We start from the raw sequence: 7,498 nt of genomic DNA, 5'->3' as shown, positions 1-7,498 counted from the left end.
AGAAGGCTCTAGAGTGGGAAAAGGTGCCCAGGCCAGCTGTGCCTTTCAGAACCAGACTGGAGCTGAAGTCCAAACCCCACAGGGTACCAGGGCTGCAGGGAGCAGGGCCGCTGCACTGGGCTCCAGCCACACTGCTGCTCCAGCATGTCCCCTCAGCCCCCCACCCCAGGAAACCTCACAGAGGCAGGGGCACTGGGCTGCCGATTAATGGCTCACTTCAGCCTTCTGCATCCACTGACCTTAGGACTTTCCAACTGGTGCAAATACAATGGGCTTCCACTACATTTTGGGACACTGGTTTGGCACCTTCTGAAGCCAGGCCTGTGGTGGGTGCCATGCTTTACTGAATGCATAGCAGCCCCACAGACTGAATTTACCATCCTATTTTTCCAGCCTAGGAAACTAAAACTCGAAGCAGTTAAATAACTTGCCCAAGGTCACGCAACTAAAAGTGATGGCACTCAGCTTTTAAATCTAGGGTAATGCGAGTGCACTTGCTTGCTTCTAGGTTCACAAGCTAGGAAGAGGAGATGGTCATTGTCCCAACTATGAAACCTTCCTGAGCTCAAACCCAGGGCATGAAAGGTTGAGCTGGGAAGTCCTTATCTTCTTTGGCTCTAACTACAATCTGTTTCTGTTCATTAACTTCTTTCTCCCAGATGCCACGGAGCAGGCAAGTTGGCACCGAGGCTGATTTGGCCCTACCCAGACACAACCTTCCAAGCTCTAGAAGAGAGAGCATTTTCTTTGGCAAGAGGGCTTCCTGAATGAGTTAATAGAAATGGGAATGAGAGAAATATTGGTTCTCTATCCTGACCGGTGCTCCTACTGAGAGGGAGTTAAATCTGTCTTCCCTCCTAGGAAAACCCCTGGTCCAGCCTATGCCCAGCCCCTCAGTCTGACTCACTGGACCCAGGGCATGAGTTACACTTCCTCCATCCCTTGGCTGTCGTGGCTGAACCACCCACCACCAGGGGACCACACTGACATAAGCCCAGCTCAACTGCGGGCAGGATGATGGCGACAGAAGGAAGCCGACAAAACAGCTGAGACTGGGGAAAACGGACCAGGAATAAAAGGAAGTCCTGGACCCAGGAACTTGTCTTGATCTTCCAGACAAATACTTTCCCTGTCCTTCTCAGGGGAGGAGGTTGAAGCAGAAGGATCTCAGTCCTTCTCAGCCCTCCTCTTTCTTTTGTCATGAAGGGTCAATTAATGCCAAGGGATGTGAACTGTAGACAGCTATAAGGTCAGTGTTTGTGTGTAGGTGATTCACAGTCTGATGTAAAATTCCACCATAAGAGAGTCATTCCTTTAGATAAAATTCCCCTTTTTCAGAGAAGGGTGAATCATGGAGAATTACTTACAATGAATACTTTGAATCAATGAGTTTATCAGAATCATAAAATAAGATTCTAATCCCAAAAGATTATCCAATCTAGACACTTCATTTTACAAATAAGGACACTCCTCCCCACCCCTCTCCCCAAGGCCCAGAGAAGCAAAATGACTTGTCTAAGGTTCCACAGCCAGGACCAGAAAACACAGCTGTGTACTTACTTCAAGGCTTGCTCCTGGCAAACAAGGGGGTACGTCCCTCAGCAGCTCTCTGATCAGGGTGGGACTGCAATGTAGGAGTGGACTGGCAAGGCTGAGAAGGGTTCTAGCTACAGAACCAGAGCAGACTTTAAAATATGTTTTGCATATTTTTTCTGACTATAAAAATAAATTGTTCTCAATATAGAAATTTTAGAAAATACCAAAAAGTCCAAGAAAAGGATAAAACTACCCAAATCCTGTTACCCAGACTGGTGACTATTATTTTTATGTATATATCATTTTAGTGGCTGCATAATATTTCATCATATTTGTATCATAATGTATTTAACCATTTCCATTTAGGTTGAGTCTTCTATTTCACTGTATAAATGGCATTATGATAAATATCTCTGTGCATAAAGATTCTGCCACATCTCTGATTATTTTTGGAGAAATGTCTAGATTATAATTTTAGGTTAAAGTGTACAAATTTAAAACTTTTTTACACATTGTTAAACTGCTTTCTAGAAATGTGCCGTGCGATACCCTGTCCAGCAGTGCAGGAGAATGCCAGTCTCACAGTGTCCACACCAGCATTAAGTGTAGTCTTTTTAGGAAATTTGGCTGATTTTATCAGAAGATCAGAACTAGCAGAGATATTCCCCAGTTGTGTAGTCTCTGTGTTATCTCTAACTGTCAGAGTTGGCCCCAGCTCCCGAGAGTCAGCACTGTCGGGAACAGTAGCTGGAGGAGCACCCAGGGAAGGGACTTCGAGTGGGGAAGTTGCTGGCGAAGGGGACCCAGAGGAGGGCACCACTCACGGGAGAAGGAGGTAGTGTGTGAGGCTCTGGGCAGGCGGGAGAGCACCCTTGGAACCAGCAAACCCACAATCGCTTCTCATCTTATTAGCAACTGAATTATTTTATAAAACTAGCTTTTATTCCTGTTATATCATGTATATATGTACTAGAATAGTCAACCCTTAAATGAACTATAATCCAAAAGTGTGTGAACCTTTGATGTAGCCAATGGCAAACACTTAAAATATTAAAAGCCTCACTGAAAAGTCTGTAACTTTTGAAGTAACCAGAAGTAAATGCCTGTAACTACCGTGAGGCTTTGGTCTGCACCCCAGATGCCTGCATGTTTCAGTAATAATGCCTTATTAAGTAGCTAAGTAGATCTTATCTGTAAATGTAGGCTTCTTGAAAAACTGTAACACTTCTTAGAACTTGTAACTGGTTCTGCCAGCAAACTCAGCAAACTCTTATCTGGTTTTAGTGTCTGTTCATCTTTAAAGTAGTAACTACTTGTAACCCAGACACCTGAATGTTTGGATAGTGACATCTTACATTGTAACTCATGACTAGCTCTGCCCAGACTGAATGTTTGGACTTTGTAATTCAGGCTTCCAAGACTCCCCGTCTCAGTTTATAACCGGACAGCAACAAGAGCCTCCTATCGTAGTTTCCAACCCTGAAGTCCTGGTACCCCTTCACAGAACCCCTAATAATTATTAAAGTGGCATGTGTCAGCCCAGAATTAAATACCTTGCTAATTACCCTAAGCCTGCCTGCCTTTGTTGAACATTATGAAACTATCCAAGTTTCTGAAGTTCGGAGAGACAGATCTGACTGTTTTTTGTTTGTTTTGTTTTACCTCCTGTTCTCCTTGTGCTGCACACCACAATTAAAGCTCTTTCTCTCTTTGAAATCCCGGTGTCTCAGAATTGGTCATTGGGTGCATCAGGCAGTGAATCTGAATTTGTCCAGTAACAACCTGAGGGCATTTCAAAGTTTGGGCAGGGACAAAAAGAGCCAAGAAGGGGAGCCAGAAGTACAAACAGGAAAGACCTGAAGAGAAATTTGGTTTAATTCCTGGCTTTTCCCAAGGCCATCCATCCAGTTGCCCTGTTACAGCCAGAAACTGATATTCATTCATTGATCCATCCATCCCTCCATCCATCCCTCCATTCACTGGAGCAAGAGACTTCTATTGAGTGTGTCCTGGGCCCAAAGCACAAATCAGGTGCCATGCACAATACACCAAGCTTGCCCCCAGCCTCACACACCAATGTAAACAAGGTATTATTTTATTTAACAGTAAGCATAACCCCGGAATGCTGCAGTTTACAGGGCAGATCCACCAACACACACTGCAGTGTTCCAAAGCAGTGCTGCTCATACGATCTGGGGTGAGGACCAGGGTTTTTAATTTCCCCTCAGTCACAGACCATCAAACACATTGAACGAGCCCCCATTACCTGCAACTTACTCGAGAGTTCTATGCCTCCTGTGCAATGAAATAAGGCCATTGATCAGACACTTGAATGTTGTGGCACTGCTTGGCTGCTATGAAAGTTTCTAGATACTTACTCTCGATTTCTGTTCTTATCTCATCATAGAGCGTTACCTAACAGAACACTCCTGAAGAGCTCTGCTCTAGAGTGTTGGTTCTGGAATATGGAACATGAGTTCATATCCTACTTCTGCTACTGTGTAATGCTTGATGAGTTACTTAACCTCTCTGATCCTTATTTTCCTCATCTGTAAAATGGGGGTAATATTAGTACCTGCCTCTTAGGGTACTTGGACAAAGTAAATGAGATAATGGAAGTAGATTGTGTAGTGCAGTGCATGGCACACGCTGAATGCGTAATAAATCCTCTCAATTCCAACCTTGTCAGATTAGTGGAAGGAGTGTTGGTAATTGTACTCCCAGAGAGTACTGGATAAAATACTAAAGTAAAGGAGGATGAAGTGATATTTGCTGTGTTTCTGTTATGTGCCAAAGACTTAGCATATACTCTCTTATTTAGTCCTCAAAATTGCCCTGTGAGTTCAGTATATTCCCACTTTTTAGAAGGAAATGAAGACTAAGAGAGGTTAAATAACTTCCCAGCATCACTCAGTATGTGGCAGGATTCAGGTTAAAATCTACACCTATTTGATTCCAAGCCTTGCTCTTTCCACTGCTCTACACTCTGGCCATTTGTTGGACAAATCGTTTTCTCTCTGCAGGAGAAGGAATCCCCTCAGCCTAAGCCAGTGGGCCACTGTGGTAGATTGCATTATTGTTCCCCAGTATTCACTGCTCTATCCCTGTGATAAAATCATGCTTCTCCCGTCGTTGACTCAGGCTTGGCCATGTGACTTGGCCATATGACAATGGAACATCAGCAACACATCTAGTGGAAGCTTTAAGCACCATCACTTGGGTCCACCATTGCTCCTTTCCCTGGGCCACAAGACCAGCATTGCCCAGATAGGGGCAGCCCCTAATGCCTGGTTCCAGAGCTGCAGCCAATATGAGCGAGATGTAAGCCTTCGTTGCTTAAAACCACTAGATTGTGGGGATTGTTTGTTACCACAGTGTAACTTAGCAAACACTGACTGATACACTGACCGCTCCATCCCAGCTCTTCCCTTGCACCATGATTCTCCAGGGAAATGCCAGGACTACAGTGCTTGAACCTCTCCGTGAGGTGGACCGTTGCCTTCTCATTAACACTAACCCCACCTCCTGATTCACAGAAAAGTCTTGGGAGCTCTGAGAGAGCTGTCACTCTTGTCAGGGTGCTCAGCAAGCCTTTGGTGGGGGTGAGAGCCCCAGTCTCCCTACCTCCCCTCCAGGGCCTACCCTCCAGAACCCAGCCCTGAGGGAGCAACGCCCATTGGCAGATGCCTCTCCACCGGGTGGGGTGGGGGTGGGGCAGGATGCATTAGTGACTCAGCCGCATGAGCAGGCAGGGCTGAACCTGTTTGATATAGATAAGGGCCCCTCCCTCTTTCCCTTTCCCCTTTCTTTCTCTCCCACCCTTCCCCTTTCCTTCCCTTACCTGAATATTATTCCTGGAGGTTAGATTTCCTTTTTCATTTATCTTGGATGGGTAAAAAAGAAAGGGGCAGAAAGTCAACCTGGGAACGTCTGAGGAACCCCAGCACAGGATGGAGTGGCTGTGGTATTGCGTGTTGACCACCTAATGTCACATCTGGTCACGTCTGCTCTCCAAGTGCCAGAGGCTCCTACCTGGCTGATCATCAGAACCACCTGCCATGCAGTGCAGGGTGCACACTGCACAAAGGGACCCAGCCGGGAAGGCGAATGGGGGCTGAAGTGCAGTCCATGCTCCACAATCCACGCCTTGGATCTGGCATGGGGCTGGTTTCCCCAAAGAAAGCAGTGATTCTTCTTCACATAAAGGTTCTTTTTGCATGTCATGCCTCATACCAGGACTGCATCTGCCCGGTGTGAACACTTTTTCTATTTCAGGGACCATGGTGCATATCCAGGAAATTCTGCGTCTGGGTATGGACTAGGGCTGATCCTAGTGGATCTCTCTAGGTGGTTCTGATGGGGAGTCTGTTCTGAGAATTCTGGCACTGGAAAATCTCTGAGCCTCTCAGCCCTCCTCAGGGAAGGGCCTCCTCAACTCCAGCAACCAGTTTGCCAGCTGAAGAAGAGCCTCTTTGCTGATGCAGAGCCCCAACTGGGCACTGCCCTGGGAATCTCTACCCTTCCCTGGTGCTGTGGCTGGCCCTGGGGCTGCATGCGGTTGAGTAGAGGGTCTCTAGCCTGGCTTCCCAACTGCACTGAGACTGGCATGGAAGCACCTCGGTCCCCAGGCACCCAGTTCCACTCATGGGAGAGGCAATCGGTTGCTAGGTGGAGCAGTTTGCTGAGCTGATTAAAAGAGAGAAGAAGCCAGTCCCTACAATCTCCAAGGTAAGAGCTGTGAACTTCAGATGGTCGCTGCTGGCTTCCTGGTGGTATGGGCAGAGATGGTGGGTGTGTTGAACTCTGATTCTGAGCAATCACGCCCCTTTTTGGAGTGTCCTGAGCAGGAGCTGCCTTGACCAGGAATTCTCAGGACTGGAGACTGGCACTTCTAAGGGCCCAAATCTCTAAGAGGTGTGTGGGCCCCCCACCTGATAACTGGAACATCCCACCTAGGCCGGGACTAGAGTGAGCCAAAAATTTAAGGAGGCACTCAATCTCAGAATTGTGCAAGTGCAGGGTCAGCCCCTGAGAGGGTGTGTCTCCTTAAAATTTGCATACTAGGCTCCTTGCTGGTCTCACCAGCATCCCACCTCCCACTAGCAGAGGAGTCTCCTCACTTGAAGGCCAGGAATTGAGGTCTTCCTTTTGGAATTAAGGATAAGCTTCCAGTAAATGCAGAAATGGAAGAAAATAGCAGACAAGGCTGACTGAGAGGGCAGGCTCTGACGCTGGAATTCCTGCATCTTGCCTGCCGTACATGGCATTGCTTCTTGAGTTTCAATGTGCATGAGATTCACTGGGCATCTTGTTAAAATGCAGATCTGATTCTGGAGATCTGTGCCTGGGATTCTGCATTTCTAACAAGCTCTGGGTGATGGTGATTATGCTGATGCCACTGGTCAGCAAGGAGTTAGAGGACCTTGGGCAAGTTGCATCTGAAGGGGCTACCTGGAACCCAGCACCACTTCACATTACTTGTGGGATCCAGTGCAGAAGGAAAAGGCAGGGTCTCCTGTTCAAAACTACTCAAAGTTTCAGATGGCAACAGTGGAGCCTCAAACCAATCACAGGCCCTTCTAAGTGTGGGGCCCTGCGTGACTGCCCAGGAGGCACCCCCCAGAGAGCCTGAGCCTCACGGGCTGTTGAGAAGATTAAACAAGGTCAACCACATAAAGCTCTTAGAAAGCGCCTGGTGCATGGTAAGCCCTGATGATGACGCATGTGGTCACAATTGCCCAGCCTCAAGCGGCATCACCCTGGACACGTGGACTGCCAGACCGCGAGCTTACGTAGAGCAACGTTCATTTCACACAGGAGGAAACAGGCCCAGCCTCTGGTACATAGTAAGGGCTCTGAGAATCAATGTTGGACGAATGGGTTGACTTGTTGGGGTCACATGCTCAGGTCTCCAGGCCCCCAGGCCAGGGCTCTTCCTTCTGGGCTGTCTCCTCACTGGGCA

The sequence above is a fragment of the Choloepus didactylus genome, chromosome 4 (genome assembly GCF_015220235.1).
Source record: "Choloepus didactylus isolate mChoDid1 chromosome 4, mChoDid1.pri, whole genome shotgun sequence".
NCBI lineage: Eukaryota > Metazoa > Chordata > Mammalia > Pilosa > Megalonychidae > Choloepus > Choloepus didactylus.
Note: the sequence above shows the minus strand (reverse complement) of the source record.